Source organism: Trachemys scripta, chromosome 10 (assembly GCF_013100865.1).
Source record: "Trachemys scripta elegans isolate TJP31775 chromosome 10, CAS_Tse_1.0, whole genome shotgun sequence".
Taxonomy (NCBI): domain Eukaryota; kingdom Metazoa; phylum Chordata; order Testudines; family Emydidae; genus Trachemys; species Trachemys scripta.
Window position 1 is genome coordinate 60058576 of NC_048307.1, and position 24063 is coordinate 60082638.

A 24063-nucleotide genomic window follows, 5' to 3' on the forward strand; every position below is an offset into this window, starting at 1 on the left:
TTTGGCTCCCTGCAGTATCTGGCATTAGGAGCCTCCAACCCCCCTTCCCCAGCTTCCTTAAAGGGTGCTTTACTCTAAACCCCTTCCTATTTTATCCAGTAACCATAACCCTTCTGTAACGAGTACATTACACTATACATCTGCAAATTTTTTAGTTACTAAGTTGTGACATTTTAAACCTAACTTCCCTTCCTACCCTGATGTGGGGAAGGCGAAAACTCCACCCTGACTAGGCCTATCTGGCAATGAGGGGGAAAGGCCTTCCCATCCCACAAGGAAAGAAAGAGACAACTAGGATGATCTGCAAAGCAGATCATGAAGAAACCCAGTCCTACTCTACTTCAATGAATGAGAGAGTGATTGTTGACAATGCAGTCACAGTCAGTGGGCTTCTCTAGAATTGCTCAGGGTATAAATAGTCCTCCGCCCTCAGTCACCTAGAAGAGCAATGCACTGCCTTCTCCCCACTTGATCTAGACACTTGCTGTTCTTCCCTGCTCCATCAAAATACATTTTCCCTTCCTCCCCCTCTGCAACCGATTGCAGATGGGCTCAATAAGCATAGAGGCAACAACCCATTTTCATCCAGCCTGCCGGACAAGGACCCACCGCATACTGTTGCGGTGAGCACAAATCTCAAAACATCTACAGTGGTTTTCAATTCTTCTCCATTTGATATGCATTCAGTCAGCAATACTTCAGAAGCTTTCCCTCATGTCCAAAATATTATACATAAACTTCTGTATCTTCCATGAAAATTCATATTTAATGGAACAAAGCTGTTTTTAGAACAAATTAAACAAAACCAATACAATTTCTCAGTGTAGGTGAGACAAATTGTGAAGGACTCAAAGTCAAGACCATCAGGTTAAATCAACTGGCTTCGTACAATTTAAAAATACCCAGTTATATCATGATTAGCTTTTCCATCTTCCTTAAAGTATACATTCTGTCTAGCTCCATCCCAAAGGGTATTATTAAATATTCAAAATACAGGGCACAGTAGAAATTCAGTCACATTAACACAGCCTTATTTCTTGTTTCAGTCAGAGTATGTTTTGTCAAAAAAAAAAAAAAAAAAACACTTGATTACTGAATATTTTTAGACGACTTACCACCATATCCATGATTATTAGATCATGGCCATAGGCTAGACACTGGTACATATATCCAACTGTCAAAGTGAATTTAATCTATTAACTACAAAAGATAGCTACAGACAGGGCTGTTTTCCATTTATACATCTGAAGACTCGTTTTGGATTTTTTCCCTCTGAGTTAACAGATTTTGTTACTATACTTTCCTAATAGGTTTTTCATGTAATCAATTTACGGAAATACCATGCATATACAATTTGAGTCGACACACACAAAACAGCTGTTTGAAAATGTAGTGCTAAGTCCCAACTTAAAAATTTGCAATTTCATAATTTCAGAAGGAAACATTTTGCAATAGGCAGACAGGAACTTAAATTCACAAAGTCAGAGAAATGTGTTAAGACATTTAAAGCCACAGAAATCTACAGAAGTGGGGGGAGGGGGGAGGAATCTAACACTGGACAGGGCTTATTACAAAAACACATAAGCAAGCCAATTTATATGAATACTTAGGAGAAGATGAAGTCATTTTTATTAATGCTTTGCAATTCTATGAGCTCCTTTGGATGGAAGATGTTAAATTACTTCTCCTCTATAATGTAAATATTACCCATATTTCACAGCTGAAGAAACTGAGTCATGTGGACTTTACTGAATTTGCCAAGGTGACACAGGAAGTTTGTGCCAGAGCAAGGAACAGACCTTTCGCCTACAAACCCTGTCCTTTAAAAACATGAGATTCTCCTTCCTCTCTTATATAATATAAGCTTGACAGGAATTTTTGATGAAGACGTTAATTCTTGCTTCAGCTTATTTAAAGTACAAGAACAGCTTTCAGTGTCAAGTTAATAGTATCATTCCCTACATGCACAGCACTGGATATGTGCATTTTCACAGATTGAAATAAAGTCCACCAGGCTTTAGAATACCAATCAAACTCAGTTTGTGAGGAAAAAATTGTGGGGTTTTTTGTTCTAAAGCCCAAGTGCAACTTCAGAATATCTGTGACCCAGAGGCCCACAATTTGAATCCTCTGTTGAAATTATAATATGGTGGGAGAAGCACTAGAGAGAAAAAAAATAGTGTATTAAATACACCAAGTATATGATCTGGTTATTGAAGTGTTAGAATTCTACATTAATCTGTCACAATTATGTCAATGACCATTTCCACCTGTATAAAATAGACAGTTTAGTTGTAGTAGTGAAAATGTTCATAAACATTCAAAACTTAGCAATTAAACTTGTAATGGTGCATCACAATATAATTAGAGATTGAATACTGCTTGTGATGAAGCACATAGTAACATCTTTGCCACCAAGCATTTATATTTTTACTCAAAACGAGAATGAGACACGTGATTTACAAAACCCACGTTAACAGCCATACTTACCACAATTAAAACTTTTAACTCGGTTTATTTTGTCAAAGAACACTTCATTATTGAATCAGTAGCACAGACTTGATCCCATAATGGCAGACAACTTCATAGCCAAAAGCTGGACATCAAAACACGTAGTCAATGAATTTAGTCAGGACTTCATCTCACAAAAGCAATAGAGCACCCAAAACTTTCACCACAGTCAATGGGAATACAGGGTGCTCACTTCTATGCAAGTTCAGATCCTAAAGTAGTATCTAGCCTAAATTTTATTTATACGCTCAGGGCTCTCAACCATATCTTTTCATAAGTATTTCATACATATTTTTTTAAGTTTTGCAAGTGTGAATTTTAAGGTACAACAAATAAAATTCTAACTTCTCAAACATTCGGTGTTAAAACTGAGCACCCTGTGGATACGGTCTTATTACTTGCTCATCTCAGAATGCTCTAATTGTGAGCAACAGAAACAGAGAATTGGTGTACTGCACAGAAATATTTCAACAAGTTTATTCATTTAGCAAGATATATAGATATTTTTCAATTTATTACACTGCATTTTCAATTAAAAGATGTGCTCTTTCTTAAAATCAAATCATTTAAAGGTTCTCTGTGTTTTTGTCCAAAAATTGATAAACCGATTTGTTATGTAAGGTAGTCAAAAGTGAAGGTGTACTTTAGGTTTTGGATCATGAAGTTTAATGATGTTCCAACACACGAACCTGTAATGGCTAAAGTAAAATGGGAACTTGCAGAAGACAAAAAAAAACTTACTGGTATTTGGTGGAGAGCAAGCTGTGTGAGTAGGTGTGTGCAATGACCTTATGATAAATTAAAGCTATAAGATAAATGCACTTATCAGGCAACTCTGATTAGCTTTCCTACACTTAGCCCTCATTGTGAGGAACAGCCATTCCAAGCCCATGCCAATAAAGCCTTTTTAGCAAACCACTGTGTATTCCTTATTTCATTAGGTTCTTGTTATTCTGATAGGTCATAGCCTACAAGATCTAATTTTAATCATAAGTGACATCTTCAGTTTATCTAAAGTGAGGGATGGTTTTGTATTAATAATCCAAAATTATACTGCCCCAAAGTCACTCCCTACATTTTTGCCTGCAGTTCTCATTCAGTCAGCTCCTACTGAAGCCAAGGGCAAGTCCTGTGACATTACTCAATTATTACATTGTTCGTAGCACAAAATTTGATAACTCTAAGATAGCTACCACCACATTTTAGGAGTACAGGACCGTCATTTTAGGAGATTGGTAATGGAACTTAAGACCTTTCACATCTGGGTTGTTATTTCAAATGGGAATTCTGGCTAGGGCTGACTAAATAAGGTTGCTATCTGTGTAACATCTCGGCATGCTCATTGGTCAATGAATGTATAATGAGTTGGCGGTCTCAGACCATTTCAGTGGAAAAGTTGCCACAACAAATCAATCAGTATTACCAGATGCTAATATGGCCAGGAAGTACAAAGAGACCAAAGACTTAATTCATGTAAGCAGATCTTTTGTCTGAACCTTGAAAGGCTTTCTTCCAAAAGTAAAGATTATGAGGGGAAGCATGTTGTACCTGTTCTAAAGGTAACTAGAGCGCTTCAGTGTACAGGACTGTCAATGCAGCTCTAAACTCACTTAAAAACGTATAAAAAAGGAGAGAGAGAGAAAAAAAGTACAATACCTTGTGGAGTCATAAATTTCTTTGTTTCACATTCTCACTGCAATCAATGTTGACCTCCCTTTTTACCTATCAAAGTCAAGTCACTGCACCAAGGTCATTCAAGCCAATAACTTGTCTACCCAAGTTAAAACAACAGATGTGGATTCTGGAAGTAGCAGGACATGTCTAAATTGCTTAGTACAGCATTGCAGTAATACTTCCTAAGGCTGAGTCCAGCTAAAGCTATACTTCCTTAGCACTACAGATGTCACTGATGTGATGAATGTGCTATGTGCTGGCCATAGTAAGATGAAAACCCCCCCCCCCCCCAGTACAAATAATGTACAATAAAGACAAAGTATTCATTATGGGATTTCGCCCTTCAATTCACTCATGAACTGAGACACTCCTAAAGTTTCTTCTTTAATTCCTATTTACATTTTTCTTCTCAGAAAATGATACACAAAAGCTGAAGCAAACCAAAAAAGGAGCAAAGGATAAAGGTAGGGGTGACCTCTGTGAATGTGTCACTCCAACATTCCTTTCCCTAAAGGTGCTTTGGTAATTGCCAAATTACAGAAATGGAAAGTAATCATTCACTTGAACTCAGTGCATTGTACAGCATTTATCGGATTTATGACTGAAAATTTTCTTATCAAAATTTAAATGTTAGTCTTGATGTCTTGAAACTGAAATTAGCAAAAATCTTGATCAAATTTTATATGAAAGACAACAGCTTTTCCAAGTCTCCATTCAGAAACAAGCAACCAGCAAATTCTTGCAGTCCACTCCCTATCACAGCATATGTGAACCTGTTATACTACTCCAAAGTACTGTTAGCTTGCGTATTCCATGCTTCATCTAGGGAAAAAAATATATATATATGCACCACTTGCAAATAAAAAGTCAATCTCATGGAATGTAAGCTTAACCTACATGGATATTCGTCCTATTTTTGACCTAATAACCATGATCGCATTCTCTATAACACTTTTTTTTATATATGCGTGCACACAAGTATGCTTGTTGAACAATGAATCCTATGTGCTATATATTCTCTAAGTAGAATAGGACTAAATCCTTCAACATTTAGGGACCATTGAGGGAGGGAACCTTTTTTCCCCACTTTAGCCATATTTATAACCTATAATAAAATGTAAATGAATCATGTACTTCAGCAGGAGCACAGGAATATACCATATTAATGAAGATTGCAGAAAATTGGATATCTTGATCCAGAGCACTATACAAGAACCCAAATTATTAATAGAAGACTCCAAAAAGGAAAGATAGAACCACAGGTATCTTTTTAAAGAATAAAAATATTAAGAGTGTTAAACTCCCTATATCTATTACTGTTTACAAGTGACTGCAATATTAGAAGCTATCACAAAACTAAACATGCAAGAAAAAACTGGTACCTCAACCTGTACATGTATTTAATTTGCTTTTAGTATAAAAGTTGTTCACCGTATTAATACAAATAAATTCTGTGCAAATGGCCAGCATCCTGAACAAGGATTCAAATCACACTTAATTTTTAAGCAAAGTTGTGCATCTTAAATTAAAATAGATTTTTCTTCCCATTGCAGAACTACAGTTATGTGCTTATACTGACAGGATACTTTCATATCAACACACCAAGCACTTCAGGAGACGCAACAGCTCTGCCAAGAATTCTGCCTTCAAAGGACCTTCATTGCTATGGCAACGGCATGTTCTTCAGTAACCAAGTCAGAAGCGGCCTATGACACATACATGAAAGATGTCCAAACTCTGATTCCTCCTTGCAGCACAAGACACATTCTGTCATATACGTACCAATTTTCACTCGCAGGAATACAAATTATGAAGCAGTATTTGACGACAGTTCAGAGGGCACTTAAGTTATCTAAAAGTAAACAGCTGCATCTAGAAAAAAAAAACGCTGTTCAGATTATAAAGCAGATATTGGCAATTCCAAATCCAGCGGAAAGGAACACTATCATTAGAGGAGAAAAGTTTTATGCAACATCTGCCAAATTCCAGGTCTCCCCCACACCAACTCCCCCCACCACTACAGAAAAAATATTAAATACTGTGAGTGCAGTAAATTAGTAGATAATTGAAGCAAGCACTGTCTGTTCGACAACAGCAACACCTTGATATTAGAAGCAGTTTTAATGAGAGGAAGGAATTTTGCCCAGTATGCAGAAGTACCTACTTTTTTTGAGATAAGTCCTATCAGACATTAAAATAATAGACAGCCACCACGATTGACACACAGAAGTTCTGTTTTTAGGACATCATCCAAAACATGACATTTCTTACTACCACCCCCTGCCAATCATCACTGCCTTGAACCCCCACAAAACCAGGCTTGAGATTTGATCCTACAACCTTCTAGTCCAGCATTAAGAGCACTACAAAAGCATGTAGGTACAAAATATAGGTTAGAGCAAACATATTACAGTGCAGTGATATCAGCACTGAATAGAGTTATTCAAATAATTAAAAATGGTAACGAAGAGCCTAAAAAGGAGCCTTGAGAAGATAAAAGTTGCCAAGTTTTCCTGATGAACTATGCTTTAGAGCTCAAGAATCAAGTATAAATGACCAACCTGTAATTCCTCACCTTAGATGTAATTCCTTATTTAGGCCCATTTTTCCTTGAAGATCAGAAGATTATCAAGATAATACCAAATGAGATGTATAACAAGGACTCACATTTTCAGCACTCAAGATAACCATGCACTTAAAGCGATCAGTCTATTGCTTGGTGCAAGTCCCGACTGGTTTAGAAAGCTTTAAGACTACTTCCATTATACATTAAAAAGATGACATTCTGAAGAACAATATTATATGCACAACTAGAATTTTATTTTAAATTATATTTTTAAAGATTTGCAACCTTCCTACAATTCTGTGTGGCCAAAAAATTCTCTAATGAAACTGTTTTGTTCCCACTTAAAAAAAAGTTGACCTGCAGAGGTGATATAGCAGCCGTTTTTTCTAATTCATGACTATCTAAAGCAGGGGTAGGCAACCTATAGCACGCGTGTCAAAGGCGGCACGCAAGCTGATTTTCAGTGGCACTCACACTGCCCAGGTCCTGGCCACCGGTCCAGGGGGCTCTGCATTTTAATTTAATTTGAAATGAAGCTTCTTAAACATTTTAAAAACCTTATTTACTTTACATACAACAATAGTTTAGTTATATATTATACTTATACAAAGAGACCTTCTAAAAACATTAAAAATGTATTACTGGCACGTGAAGCCTTAAATTAGGGTGAATAAATGAAGACTCGGCACATCACTTCTGAAAGGTTGCCGACCCCTGATCTAAAGGATAATGATTTTTTGTTTGGTTGGTTTTTAAGGGCAGAGGTGGAGGCAAAAGGAAAAGTCCCTCCCCCCCCCCACATAAAGGAGGTCTCTGTATTTACATTAGAAATATCAAGTTTTGTCTAGCTTGATTTTGCTGAAGGACTATTGAGGACTGGACAACTAGTAGGATTGGAACTTCATGAGATACTGCAACATGAAGAAGTGTGAGGGCAAGGTGCTTTTGTATAGTTCATTCACTTGAATCCATTAGATTAATTTTAAATTAAACACCTGGCAGAAAAATCTGTTTTGTTAAAGATTCAAATACTGACTCCAATAGGAGTGATAAAGTTCATGCTCCAATTCTCTAGTGGTCAATTTAGTCCTCCAGGAAGAACAAAGGTGACAAGTAAAAAAAAAAAAAAAGCAAAAGCAAAAACAAAAAACAAACACCTCCACACCCACACAAAAAACACCATATATATTTCAGACCTTCTACACCCACACAAAGGAATAAAAATATGTGCATTTATTTTATAACTCAAAACTAAGGAAACAAATTATTGTTTATTGCCTGAGCTCGTCACCTTTGAACCAAAGTGTTGTAGCTACCAATGCTTTAAACACTCATTACAGAATACAGTCATTGCGACACCTGCAGAAGTTAACATTACACCTGGATGTTAGTTTTTGCAGGAGAAGGTCTCAGGTTTGGTATATTTTTACAAAGCTTTACATTACTTAAACTCTATCAGCTTCATTAAATCACCATCTCTTCATAAAGCCCTCAATTAATTTAATATTCAAAAAAGAAGAAAGGGAGGCTACACCCTCATGGATTACTTCTCTATTACAAAAGAATGTTTTGCACGTCAAAAGCAAATATTAAAGGAATAAATGATACAAATAAACGAGCAAAAAATAGTAATTGGCAGCAAAGTAAACAGGAAGAAACGATTTTAAGCTGTGTTCTTCTGCAAAGATTATGAGTCACAAAATTATTGTATGAGGAAACTGAAACAAGTATAGGTGCTGCATTGAAAATCATCAAAACATTACACACACAAAAAATTGTGTCCTACAAGCAAAACTGTCTGGTTTAATCATTTCACAGAAAAGCCAAAAGCAGCTGTTAGGATAGCATCAAGACCACAACGTCTTGCTCTCAAATCAGTGTATTCCACTTTCCTAAAGGAGACTAAAAATACTGCTAAAATCTACTTGAAGTACATTAATTTTACACACACATTCTATAATCACAGATTTTCCATTCTTCTCAACACCACCACACCAATGCACTGAAGCTGACATATTCAGAAATCCTGCTGCAAGGTAGCTATATGGTCCCACTATATTGGTACTGGGTTTTGCACAGCTCTATACATAGATTAAGCCTAATGTAAATAGTGAGATTCAATGATTTATGCTTTGCACTTTTTAATCATCTACATCTTTTTAGGCTGCAATCATGTTCTTCATTCAAAGTGCAGACATTATAGCTCAGTTCCTTAATTTTTTACCAAATTCCTTATCCATTTCTCTTACATATTATGCCCAAATATTCTTAGGTTCGAGTTATACCCATTAAAACAGATAATTGAACTTCAGCTAATTTTGTTAACTGCTTGTTTCCCTTCCCTTTGCCCCATTATTCATTTGAGTATAAAAATCATATTTCAGTCTTTTTAATGGACTTTCAAGCTAATGGTTTAACTACTGCATGTAAAAGGGCAAGATACTTTTCAAAAGCAAAAATTACAAGTGGACACGGAAGATATCAGAACTGTAAATTAATTCTCCCTAAAAGATAGTGACGTAACGCATCCAAAATTGGATACATCAACTCTAAAGTCTGGTTAGAGTCGGAAGAGTGACTAAAAATGGACACCTTCTTACACAATGTCCCTGTGTATGCAGAAGCATTTTGGCTTATGCTTTGACTATTCTTTACTCCTGTTAACAGTCAATACAGCTGTGAGTCTGCAAGCCAAATACTATTCAAACTCTAGCATCAATGGGATTGTATTCAAGTATAGAGTTCCTGCAGAATGGATTACTGAAGAGGATACTTAATACAAGAACCCAGCTTGACTTTGAGATTCCAAGTTGAATTTGCAGAGCTGGCAATTAAAAAGGTGATTTTTCTATTTATAACTGGCAAAAAGTTGCTCTGGAATCCAGTGAGAGAACATGGAACCCCAAAATCCCATTTTTTATCCCAAAACACCACTTTTCAGAATGTAATTGTGGCAATGCATCCTACATCGAGCTGTTTATGTTTCCCTCTACTCTATCATTGGCTCATCTTCATCAATGAGAATAAGAATAGTGACAATTCTAGTGTAGACAAGGCACCAGTATTGGCATTTCTACCACTGGCTTGTTGTCTAGAGTTACTCTAAACAGATTATGTAGGTTAACATTTATATGCACAATTTGACAGAAGATTTAGCCAGTCTTCCTAAAATCTCAGGGTGGATGGGGTAAGGAAAACTGTTCAGCTTCAATGTGAGGAATAGCTGAAGGTTTGGTCAGTTTTTATTTAATTCAAAACAGGATTGTCCAAATCAAAAAGTTATGGTTCTGCATGCAAATATCAGAAATTCTCATTTTTTTCAACTGAATTATTATCTTGTTAGACTTAGAATTACATGAACAGTACAGTATCAAAAATATGCAACACATTTTTGGTGTTGCAAAATTTTTCTGTGCTATCCTGAACCTTAACTAGTTTGAGAGAAATCTAGATGTCACTGCCAGAGAATTTTACAACTCCTTTTCCATCCTCTCCCCCTTCAAAAAAGTATTTCTCAAGTTTTACTAACACTTCCAAACACAGCATGCCTGCTCATTATATGAATCAACATTCTCACAAGTAACAGGACAGTGAAATAAGTACTTTTAAGGAACTCTCCCAAATACCTTTGTATAAACACTAACAACTTTAAAGTTACCCCAAAATTAAGTAATGGATGTAGACATCCGAGATGTTCTCTAGGCATAGTATGAAAAATAATTTTTGCCTACTTAGACAGACACACTCAAATTTGTTAGATTTCTTGTACAAGGAAAATTAAAGCAAACTCCTAAAGATTGGGTATATTTAGTAGCATGATTATCCAGTGACAACAGTGATATATTATAAAACTTAACAAAAGATTCTTTTTGTCATCTTTCTTGGTATTCAGTTAACATCTTCACCAAAAAAATATGCCCTTTATGTTTTTAATGTTATGTTTACAAACACAGCTTTGTTTTACAAATGCAAAAAACACAAAGCATTCATTCAAGTCATCAAATTACCAATTATCTCATCGTAGAATCACATAATAGAAACAAACCTGTCCCCCACAACTGTCAATAAATAATGTATTGTGGCACTTACAGCACCAAGACAACCCACAAATTTTCAGGTTGATGTATTCAACAAAATTAGCAACTTAAGAAGTGCCATACCAAATTCAACCAGTGGTCTGTCAAGTGCAGCAGTGGAGCTATTTCTTTCTGAGGGAAGAGGGTAACATAGATAGAGGGATAACAGTGGATCCTTCCTACCCCTGCAATGATCATCCAATTCCCTGAAAAATTAGATTTTATTTCTCAGATCTTAGTATCCTTAGTTACAAATACGAATTATAAAGTTATCCAGCCCCTTTAAAATGCAGCTATGGTATTTTATTGTGATCTGGTATGTTAATTAAAATCGAAGTGCTGCATAAAGAAGCGTTTGCTTTTGCTTTTCATTTACCTGACCTTTTTCCTTCCCAGAACAGCATAAAATGGAGGGATTAATTATTTTTTAGTATATGCTTCAAGAAGTGCTAATATAGCAAATTTGAAGTTTTGGCATAAGGCAGCCTCTGTTAGTCTTAAAGAACACATTTTATTCATTCAGATTTCTTGAAACTGAACTTTCAGACAGTAAGACCCTTAGTCCACGAAAGTCTTAAAAATGAACTATTTTTATTTTGAGAAACATTAGAGGTATGAAAACCTTATCAACTGCATCACACAGATCACATCTGCCACTTCATTTAGCCTCTTTTAGAGTTTTTTTTAAACTTCCTATTAATATTTCTTCAAAACAGGATTTTTCAAAATTAAAAAAAAAAAAAAAAGTACCAAAAAAACCTGCATTTCAAAATCAACTACACATTGGTGCAAATCTATCAGGGTAAGTGAGGGGAGCGGAAAGAAGAGAAGTTACTCACCTTGAAGTAACAAATTGACTTCTATTTTTTACAACTGGAAGGTGAGCTATCACTCAATGTGCCAATGCTAATGAACCCTACACAGGGTAATACTGTACACCTCAAAAATAAAATTACAATTTGTAGTATTAGAAGACTATTTAGAGCTCAATTCTCCATGCAGATCCTCAAACTTGGGAATGATGCATAATGCATTAGGGGGACTGTCAACAACCTCTGCTCTTAGCTGCTATCCTCCAAGTGGTATGAGCCATTTCTCTACTATATTTGTGGTGACAGATCCAAAAAGGCAGAAGGACTTAGCAGAACATTAGCTTGCATGCTACATCTGAGAAAGAGCTCTGAAGACAGATTGTTAGACCACTGTTGGAAAATCCCTTGAATTAGGAGGCTTCTCACACATCAGGTACTAAGGAGCTAATAGAAACTCAAGTTACACACATCTTTCAGCTTAAAAAACAACTAAACAAAAACCCACACGCATACTCCAAATCTAGAGCACCGTATGGGTTTGGAGTAGTGTCTTAAGATCTTTGGGTTCACCAACTGCATACAATTCAGTTGAACGTACGAACATACATAGTTTAAAACTGAGAAATATTAAAGCTAGCAATCTATACTATACAGAATAGACGTTTAATAAGTAATAAAAGAAAATACAATTTACTAATGTAGGAGAGAAAAATATTCACATAATGGATACTCTAGTTTCAAATAAAGATTAGTTAGCATTATATGAAACAGCTGTCATGCTTATTTAGGTTACATCTGACAGAGAAATGATTAAGAAGTATGTTTTTTGTTTCAGCTGTCCAGTTGAACAACAAGAGAGAAAAGCTACATTAGCATATAACTCATAACATGGACCCCTTCTACCAGAACCGCAGACCCAGAAATCTTAGCAAATGTCATATTGTAAAGCTTTGATAGCATATAAGGAAAGGACAGAGTATCATAAATTGTACTGCCCTAACAGTATGCAGAGATGTACCAGACTCTCTTACTTACTTTTCTTTAAAAGAGAAGAACCAAGTCCTTAAGACTGGAGGTGATTTTGAAGTTGAACTGCTTATTTATTCTCTGCTTCACCTCAATATGATCCTTCTCCCATTTTACCCCATGCCTCTAGCCTATTAATGCCCTTTCTGAAGAAGGTACCAACCCTTCTCCACGGATCACACCAGAGGAACGCCTGCAAGAACAGAACTCAAACTTTTCATAGACATCACATTTCTCCCTGCGCACCCTTGTCAAAAACCTTCAAAAAACCAAGAACCACCCACCACTCCTGAAACTCTTTATCTACAATTGAAGCTACTTGAAATTTAAACTTTATTCTGGTATGTTGTAAGCAGAATTCTAGCTGGTATTTCTGTTTAAGTTTACCCTAGCAAGGGAATTGCAAGGCATAACTCTGATTCACAGATCTTCATTCTCCAAAATGTACAGAACTGACACAGGTAAACAGTGAGGTGGCAAAATTTGCAAATGATACAACACAACTCAAGATAGTTAAGTTCAAAGCAGACTGCGAAGAGTTACAAAAAGGATCTCACAAAACTAGGTGACTGGGCAACAAAATGGCAGATGAAATTCAATGTTGATAAATGCGAAGTAATTCACATTGGAAAACATAATCCCAACTATACATATAAAATGATGGGGGCTAAATTAGCTTCCACCACTCAAGAAAGAGATCTTGGAGTCATTGTGGATAGTTCTCTGAAAACATCCAATGTGCAGCGGCAGTCAAAAAAGCAAACAGAACATTGGGAATCATTAAGAAAGGGACAGATAAGACAGAAAATATCATATTGCCTCTATATTAATCCATGGTACACCCACATCTTGAATACTGCATGCAGATGTGGTCACCACACCTCAAAAAAGATATATTGGAACTGGAAAAGGTACAGAAAGGGGCAACAAAAATTATTAGGGGTATGGAACAGCTGCTGTATGAGGAGAGATTAATAAGACTGGGATTTTTCAGTTTGGAAAAGAGATGACTAAGGGGGGATATGATGGAGATCTATAAAAAACATGACTGGTGAGGAGAAAGTAATAACACATCCTCATTTTACTCCTTCTCATAATACAAGAACAAGGGGTCACCAAATGAAATTAACATGCAGCAGGTTTAAAAACAAACAAACAAAAGGAAGTACTTCATCACACAATGCAACCTGTGGAACTCTTTGCCAGAGGATGTTGTGAAGGTCAAGACTATAACATGGTTCAAAAAAGAACTAGGTAAGTTCATGGAGGATAGGTCCATCAATGGCTATTAGCCAGGATGGTGTCCCCTAGCCTCTGTTTGCCAGAAGCTGGGAATGGGCAATAGGGAATGGATCAATTTTTTACCTGTTCTGTTCATTCCCTCTGAAGCACCTGGCACTGGCCACTGTCAGAAGACAGGATACTGGGTTAAAACAGACCTTTAGTCTGAGCCAGTATGACCATTCTTACATGAAGGTCTTCTACACATTAAGGCACAAATGGGCATTTTAGAGAGAAGCTTAGAGGTGTCTGGGTTTGTTTGCAAGACTACTATACACCATCCCGCACTCTATTTATTCACTGAGAACAGAGTAAATTTGTGCCAGTGCCATCTGGGGATTGGATGAGGGTCATCTGATAGAAACTACTGTGCCTTGTTTTGGCTAACAAAAGAATATTTTACAGGTCAATGCTATGACAGTTATGGCAATTTCCTGGACAAAAAAAAAACTTATTAAATTAAGTTTAACCTTCCTGAATTAAGTTTTAACATTTTAGGAGTTCATTGTATTAAAAATGTAAATGTTTATTTATTATTGTGAAATTCCATGGAATTTATTTAGGCGGAAGACCAAATTAATGCAATCCCTGGGAAGTACTGAGAGTGTCAAAAGACTATGTTGAACGATGAAGCAGACACAAATGATCTTTTGGGTCAATATGTGTGAAATGAAATTGCTAGGAAGTACTTGGGACAAGAGGATTGCCAACTTCCATCTACAGACTCAACCTCAGAAGCTTCGCCCTGAACGGGAGACTTCATCTGCTGATTATCTGTTACATGAGGAATGTTCAAACAGAAACTGTATAAAGGAGTAATTGATTTACTCATGAGAATACTTTAAGTTCAAGTTGTGATGAACTTGTGACCACAAGAAAATCTCCCATGTGGGGTTTGAAGAACTAATCACCAACCAGAGCACTTTCAGAGCGAGAGGGTGATCTCTGGTAACATTTGTAGCATGTGTGTAGGTTTTTATTTTTTTTTTAAATATGTTTTCTCTGTAATGCTTTTACCTTAAGAATAAATATGATTGCTTAGAAAGAGGTGTATGGTAGCTTAACTATGGCAATTACACTGCTCACTGATTATGAGGAGAAAAGAAAAGCATGCTTAGGAACCTGACTTTGGTTGGGAGTTCACAGTGTAGGCAGGGAGCTGCACAGTCTGGAAATACCCCAGTCAGGAAAGAGAGAGATGCAGGCCTCCACCCAAGAGGTGACAGTTGAGGAGCCAGAAGCCTAGAGTGGATGCCCTTGCTGGACAATGAAGGGAAAATATAGGCACAATTGGTTTGAACTGTGACAAATACATTAAATGATAGTTTTCTTCAGTTTTTGTGAAGAGTGTATCTAAAGAGGAGACATAGTGCTATTATACATTCTGAAGCTACATATTCAGGAGACAGCAAGGAAGTCATTCCTCCCTTGACTGGCATGAGGCTCAGACTTCAACACAGGGTGACTGGACAGGAGAAAGAAGGAAAAAAAAAAAAGCTACATTTTCAAAAGTGTAACCACCCACAAGGAGTTAGTGGTGAAGATCTAGTTATCTGGTCAACCAGTTACCCCAACTATTATGTGCAACTAGTTGGTCTGGTAACTTTCATAACTCCCAAGCACAGTTGCCAACTTTCACGCGGTAAATAAGCACCCCGACTTTCAAAATAAGCCAAAAATCAAGCTAATGCTATTTCAAAACAAGGCCAAAACAAGCCAATCCCTAAGAATCCCAACACTATGTGACTAGATCCCCCCGGCATGCAGTCTGGAACTGTGTTGGGCCCGCTGTGCGCCCGACTCTCTCCCCCCCTTACCCCTGCTTGCCCCTTGCCTGCCATTCTTGCGCCTGCTTGCTAGAAGCTGATCAAAAAAAGGAAGCAACAAGCTACAAGCCAAAAACTAGTCAACAGGCAAATCACAAGCCAATTAAGCCAAAAACAAGCCTAATTTCTGCTTTTTTTCCCCCCCACAGGTTTGGCATGTCTGCTCCTGAGGGGCAGTTTTAGTTATGCAAGCCCAACACAGAAATCATTCACACATCTAAATAGTTTCAGCATGGTTTTCTTCCTTTGTTTTCTTACAGTGACTACCCCATGCACCAACTTGTAGCAAGCCTTATAACTAGGGCTGTACTATACACACCAGTTTCACAAACCAAAACCAGATGGCATTCTTTCAGGTTCACACAAAACTCAGTGCTTCATGCAACCATAAAACAATTCCCTGCAAGAGTTTTTCTGTTTTCATATGAAAATAGATGAGCAGTTCCTTCTATTTGTTCCCACAACAGGACTTGGAACCCTCTCTGCCCCCTTTACTACGGAGGGAATTCTACACCAAAAAAAAAATAAAAATTCTTCAAAATTCTGCATAATTTGACAAAATAACACAATATAATCAGGCCAGTTTCAATTATTTTGGTAATTTATTTCAAATATCTGTCAGCAAGTATATCTAACAATACAGACCAAAACAAGATTCTGGTCATTTTTTTTTTTGACAAATAGATTCCTTATTAGGCATATTAATAATGAACTTTGAGTCATCCATTTAAATTACGATACAAAACTGTATTTTCTGCACCCATCAGAAGCAGTGCAAAGGCTGGGAGTGTAAGGGTAACGGAGGAGCTGAGGGAGAGGGAAGGAGTCTGGAGTGACCCTGGAGGGTTGTTGGGTGTGGGTGGGAGAAATATGGAATAGGGTTTGGTTTTTTTGGGGGGGGGGAAGGGGAGGAGTGCAGGATTGTTAGGGAGTTGGGGAGCCTTCCCCATGCAGACCCTGGCTAAGCCAAACCTCTCCCATTCAGTCAGACACATCTGCCCCTGTCCCCACACTCCCCATCCTGATGGGTCCCTGCAGTCTCCTCCCCCACCCCCATGGGGCCATGCAGCCCCCCTCCCCTGTCCCCATGTGGCCATGCACCCCCACTCCCATTCAGCCCCTGGTTTAATGCTGTCACCCTATTAGCTCCTGAGTCCACACCCTTGTCTGTCCCCCCCCCCCCCAACCATTCTGAACCCCAATCTGTGACACACACCCAGCAGCCTTATATGCCCCACTCTATCCTAACCTGGCTCCATGGGCCAGGTACTGTGATGAACTTCTACTCATGGGGAAATTCTGTGCCACTGAACCTGCCCAGAATTCCCCTCACCCCCCCCCCCCAGAAAATACACTCTCCCAGGCATGTTGCACTTCCGCCTTTTGCCCACCAGAGGCTGCTGTGGCACCAGAACAGCCTGCTGCATTCATGTACTGGCACCACAGTGTCCTCTGGTGGGCGAAAGGCAGAACTGCAGCACTTCTGGGGCAGAACGTATTTTCTGCGGGGGGGGGGGGGGGGAATTCTGTGGACACATGAATTCTGGGCATGCACAGTGACACAGAATTCCTCCAGGAGTACCCCTTTACTTAAGCAGCCTTGTGTCCAGCTAACTAGCCCACTCCATCATTCCTGTCTTCCAGAAAGCAGCCAGCAAATAAACCTATGCCCAGCCCTGCATCTGCCAAATTCAAGAAAGATCTGGAGCAAGTAAGCAGTGTTCCCCTAATTCAACTGCAGTGAGCCTTCTTGCTAGACTCTCAAACACACGCAGGGGCAGTGGACCAGAATGAAATCCTCAAACATGCCAATTCTAAATCAGATGATTTTCAGGCCCCCCAGGTCACACCTTCACCATCATCTAGATCTGCTGGGGGCAGGGACAAGGTATTCGGACTGGAAAGGGCCAAGACAAAACATGCCCAGAATTCTCACCACATTCGTAAGAAGGTTTGTGAATATGGGCAGAGTTTTGGGTACATCAGGCCCAAGGCAAACTATCAGATAAGTTTTGCCTGCTTCTGGCTTTAAGGACGTTTTACACAGTCCTATACATAGCCCCTATTACTAAATAAGTAATACGCATGTATAATCTAAGGCTTTTGTTCACGTTGACATCTGTAGTATGCAAGGTCTTGGAAAAAATTTTGAAGGAGAAAGTAGTTAAGGACATTGAGGTCAATGGTAATTGGGACAAAATACAACATGGTTTTACAAAAGGTAGATCATGCCAAACCAACCTGATCTTCTTTGAGAAGATAACAGATTTTTTTAGATAAAGGAAATGCAGTGGCTCTAATTTACTTCGATTTCAGTAAGGCATTTGATACGGTTCCACATGGGGAATTATTAGTTAAATTGGAAAAGATGGGGATCAATATGAAAATTGAAGAGTGGATAAGGAACTGGTTAAAGGGGAGACTACAACAGGTCATACTGAAAGGTAAACTGTCAGGCTGGAAGGAGGTTACTAGAGTTGTTCCTCAGGGATCGGTTTTGGGACCAAGCTTATTTAATCTTTTTATTTCTGACCTCGGCACAAAAAGTGGGAGTGTGCTAATAAAGTTTGCGGATGACACAAAACTGGAAGGTATTGCCAATATAGAGAAGGACTGGGATATCATACAGGAAGATCTGGATGACCTTGTAAACTGGAGTAATAGTAATAGGATGAAATTTAATAGTAAAAAGTGGCAAGGTCATGCATTTAGGGATTAACAACAAGAATTTTTGTTGTTATAATAATAGTACAATAATATATGTAGATATATCTATCTCATAGAACTGGAAGGGACCCTGAAAGGTCATTGAGTCGAGTCCAGTCCCCTGCCTTCACTAGCAGGACTAAGTACTGATTTTGCCCCAGTTCCCTAGGTGACCCCCTCAAGCATTGAACTCACAACCCTGGGTTTAGCAGGCCAATGCTCAAGCCACTGAGCTATCCCTCCCCCTAATAAGCTGGGGACTCATCAGTTAGAAGTAACAGAGGAGGAGAGGGACCTTGGACTATCTGTTGATCACAGGAGGACTATGAACCGCCAATGTGATACGGCTATGAAAAACGTGAATGCGATCTTGGGATGCATTAGGCAAGGTATTTCCAGTAGAGATAAGGAGGTGTTAGTACCGTTATACAAGTCACGGTTCCCTGCCCACTCTGAACTTTGGGGTACAGATGTGGAGACCCGCATGAAAGACCCCCCAAGCTTATATTCCACCAGCTTAGGTTACAAACTTCCCCAAGGCACCAATTCCTTGCCCTGGGATGGTATTGCTGCCACCACCACGTGAGTTAGACAAAGTTTCAGGAAAAGGACCATTTGGAGTTCCTATTTCCCAAAAATATCCCTCCAAGCCCCTTCACCCCCTTTCCTGGGGAGGCTTGAGAATAATATACCAACCAAAAAGGTACCCAAGGGGAGCACAGACCAGACCCTTGGGTTTTTAGGACACTAAAAACCCAGTCAGATTCTTAAAAACAGGACTTTATTATAAAGAAAAAAGTAAAAGCAGCACCTCTATAAAATCAGGATGGAAGGTAATGTTACAGGGTAACGAGATTCAAAACAGAGGATTCCCCTCTAGGCAAAACTTTAAAGTTACCAAAAAAAACCCAGGAATAAACCTCCCTCTTAGCCTAGGGAAAAATCGACAAGCTAAAATAAAAGATAATCTAACGCATTTCCTTCCTATTACTTACAATTTGTAATCTTAGATGCTTAGTTCAGATGTGGCTTTAGGAGATGTATTTTCCCTGCCCTGGTTCCTCCCTGACCCAGAGAGAGCAACAAAGAGACAAAACAAAATCCTTCCCCCACAGATATGAAAGTATCTTCTCCCCTCATTGGTCCTTTTGCTCAGGTGCCAACCAGATTATTTGAGTGTCTTAAACCTTTACAGGTAAAGAAGGGATTTTATGCTACCCTTAGCTGTATGTTTATGACAGCACTGGTGAGACCTCATCTGGAATACTGTGTGCAATTCTGGTCTCCCACGTTTAAGAAGGATGAATTCAAACTGGAACAGGTACAGAGAAGGGTTACTAGGATGATCCGAGGAATGGAAAACCTGTCTTATGAAAGGAGACAAAGAGCTCGGCTTGTTTAGCCTAACCAAAAGAAGGCTGAGGGGAGATATGATTGCTCTCTATAAATATATCAGAGGGATAAATCCCAGGGAGGGAGAGGAATTATTTAAGCTCAGTACCAATATGGACACAAGAACAAATGGATATAAACTGGCCATCAGGAAGTTTAGACTTGAAATTAGACAAAGGTGTCTAACCATCAAAGGAGTGAAGTTCTGGAATGGCCTTCTAAGAGGAGTAGTGGGGGCAAAAGACATATCTGGCCTCAAGACTAAGCTTGATAAGTTTATGAAGGGGATGGTATAGCCTAATTTTGGCAATTAATTGATCTTTGACTATTAGAGGTAAATATGCCCAGTGGCCTGTGATGGGATGTTAGATGGGGTGGGATCTGAGTTACTACAGAGAATTCTTTCCTGGGTGTCTGGCTGGTGAGTCTTGCCCACATGCTCAGGCTTTAGCTGATCGCCATATTTGGGGTCGGTAAGGAATTTTCCTCCAGAGCAGAATGGCAGAGGCCCTGCGGGGTTTTTGCCTTCCTCTGCAGCGTGGGGCACGGGTCACTTGCTGGAGGATTCTCTGCACCTTGAAGTTTTTAAACCATGGTTTGAGGACTTCAATGGCTCAGGGGTTTGTTGGGGGAGTGGGTGAAATTCTGCGGCCTGCATTGTGCAGGTCAGGCTAGACGATCATAATGGTCCCTTCTGACCTTAAAGTTTATGACTCTATGAGCAACCCTAGACCTTTGGTGCATAGAACACATGCATTCAACTTACCTGCCTTCAATCAATTCATGAAAAATATACACATTATGACCAGAGTATTTTGGACAACTAAAAATATGAATAAATGACCAAATTCCCAAAGCTTAAGATCTTTTATCACCTCTTCATTTTATTTGTAATTAAGAGAATGATTGTCGTGGGCTGGCATGTTTATCATTCTAGGGCTGAAGTCTTCATCTACATGGGATCACCTGTCAACTCCTAGAATTTAGGAAACAGGATCAGGCAGAGAGGTTACTTCACCAGATGTTACTTCACCAAGGAGGATGGCATGGGGACTGGTTCTCCTTAAGAATTCAAGTTCTGTTCATAAAGACTAGCTAGAAAGGTTAAGAACAATGAACTTTTGATGTATAGGTGAAGTGTAGTCCCTGCTTATTTTACTCCTCAAACATATTTCTTGAGACTAAAAGATAGAGTTTGGCTTGCAAAAAAATCAATATTTTCCTCTGCCAGGTATGCTATGGACTAACTAATCTCTCTCTATGGATCATTTCACCACACTTAAGCAATTATCTCCTGAGCCTTGTATGAAGAATTGCTAATCTAACCCTCAAGAGGGATCTGGCAATTAACCTGGATGATACAAGTCATTCCTACAGAGTTTTAATAATTGGTGAAACTGGCTATTTATTTAACTAGATCTGCTACGGAAGAAATTTCTATGCAGATTCAGTCTGAACACATAGGGCTTGGTTCAAAGGACATTAAAGTTAGTGGGAGGCTTTTCTTCTACTACATTAAGCTTTGGATCAGGCCCCTAGTTGGTTGCTTATGCCGAGCCACTCCCTTTAAAGCCCACTTGACTAACATGCAAAGGTGTAGAAAGGGCAACTGCTTGAGTACATGTTTGCTCTGTGTGTGTGTGTATATATATATATATATATATATATATATATCTCGAGAGAGAGAGAGACATTTGGACTAGAGCAGGAAAACGATCTTGTGCACATTGATCTGATTTCAGGGGGGTAGGAGAGGGAGAGAGGAGGGAAAAGGTTTGTGTGTGCATGCACAGTATGGACACCAACTTGGGCATATAGTTTTACACTTGCAATTGTGTACACGTTTCTCAAAGACCTCAGCGTCAAACCAATTACATAGGCAACAGATGTCCAACATTTTGACTATTTAAGGGAACCACAGAAACACTAATATATTGTAGAAGACAGGCATTTGCCTATTACAAATGGCCTTTAATGGGAGTCCCTCCATATTTTTGACTAGAGAATTAGGTAAAGGTAGCCATCCAGGTTTGGAATACTTGACTTATCTGGTTTTGATGAATGGGCCTCTGGCCATTCATTTTACTACATTCTAAATCATGCTTCCTTGCTGTCATGCTATCATAGAAACATTTTTAGTTAAAAAATTTTAAATTCCAGTACAGAAAGTCCTGGGCAATGTAAGCAGTTTCTGTCTTGGAGACTGCAGAAATAGAGAGAATGAAAGCAACGGGGGTGTGGGGGTGAGAGGAGGTTGTTTTGTTTTAGCAGGAGACAGCAATAGCAAAGTATTTTTGCAATTTAACTGTCATTCTTATTTTGTATCAGGTTATTTTTTCAATATATTCACTCCCATCACTAATCTGATTAAATTATTTGACATTATCAGCAAGTTACATGATTTACGGTCATAAAATATCATGATGTATCAGATTCACTTATTTCACCTGTAGCTTTCATTCACAAATGATGAGCCTTTAGAAGGCAAACTCTCTCCCTCCCCCCACCCAAAAAGGCAAAACAAAAATAAAAACACTCTGACCCCACAAATTCCACATACCCACCAAGCAGTTTAATTCTCAAATTCCTAAACACCTTATCTTCTAACATCCCAAAACACAACATTCATGTGTTAACCTATGGTACCTCCCTGTCAAACATCATATTTCAGTCACAGTACCCTGACTTCCTGTTTTATTATATTCAGTTACACATATACTTTTGTAATAACCGATGACTGAAACATGGTTGTATTAAATCATATCATACTTGCTGCAACACTAAGATTGTCAACTTGCACCTGCCATCCACATCACCTAGAGAAGCTAAAATGTAAAAGAGGCACTCAGACATTCTTGGACATTTGTTAGTTTTCCCGTTAACAACCAAATAAATTAACATAGCAGGCATTTTCCCATCCTTCTAATTTATAGTTTCTAGGATTGTACCTTGAAACAAATCTCAACAAGAACTTCGTAGACTCATAAATAGCTATGTTTGTCTTGCTACGACTGGCACAGAGAGGTTAAGTGTTTCAGGACAAAAAATTTATCTTTCATTTTAGTAGATTTTAACTGGAAATTTAAGAAGTGTTTCAACAACCAACCAACACCCTAGCCTAGCGGAGACAGGACATTTGGAAAAAGGAGAAAAAGCTAATTATTTTTAAGATGGCAAAATAGTAAAGGAAGTAACATCTTCACAAAGTAATCCAGAAAGGCATAATTGCAAGCACAATCATTGAGTCAAACAAATAGACATAAAAAGGTTATATCTCAAATTCTGTGTATTAAGTCAAAAATAAATAAGCCTTTTAAAAATAGACATAGCTACATTCTCCATGGTAAAAAACTGTTTTACAAATCCATGCATAAATGTGTTTCTTGGTACTGAATACCCCTAAGGGACCTGAAGAAATATTTTCCTTTCCTGTTTTTTAAATTTGGTCTCTAGTAGTAAAAAACAAACAGTGTTCAAACATTTATTCTACAAACTACAGAATATTCTTAAAATTAAATCAAGATTACAATGCAGAATTAAACCTGGGTGTCAGAAATTAAATACCTGTACTACTTCCACTTTGTCAATCTTCTCAAAAAGGCATCTCTATGATATCTAACCATGTCCTAGAACTGAGCTAATATAGAGTTCATCACCTCTCAGTCCTGCAGAGAGTAATCCCTCTAGGTCAAGGCTGAGGTCACCGTAACAGTACAGGGAACACAGAATCTATATAACAGATTGCTTTGCAGTAGGGAACTGAGAATCTATAACCATACAGTCCCTACAACCAGAAACACTGAATTAAAATGTATCTGGTTAAGTATTACTAGATGTCGTTATTCTTACATGAGAATGGTGTAAGTGATAGTTTGGCATACAATATCCCATTATCCTGCTCATGAGGAAGTGGCTTCTGTTGAGATTGTAGCTTGAGAGACAGAGTAATTAATTCCCTCATGCATAGTATCTCCGTGATGATCTCACACATCAGACAAGATTAGGCTTCCCAATAAAAAAAGAAAAAAAAAATATTCAACCAACCATTAACACTATTTCCCCCCCCCCCCCCCAAAAAAAAAAAAAGATCGTGCTTTTCTGGTTAAACCCTTTGGTGTTCGCTCTTTTCTGGGAGAATCATTGCCTAGAAGCAGGCCTGGAAACAGACTCACCAACCGCTGAATGGTATCTTT

General features: G+C 38.3%; 1 protein-coding gene across 5 annotated transcripts in view; it reads right to left on the bottom strand.

The window, feature by feature from the left end:
* Positions 1-24063, bottom strand: part of LOC117884218 (transcription factor 12-like) — a 68186-nt gene that overhangs the window by 39966 nt on the left and 4157 nt on the right. For 2 of the 5 annotated variants that reach the window (XR_004647521.1, XR_004647518.1), the window contains exon 4: positions 4058-6057. The exons of 1 other annotated variant lie outside the window; for it this stretch is intronic. The gene's annotated coding sequence lies outside the window, so the exon portion shown is untranslated. Of the gene's footprint in view, positions 1-4057; positions 6074-24063 lie in introns of those variants that run through there. 2 more of the 5 variants (XR_004647519.1, XR_004647522.1) reach the window with 2 other exon arrangements.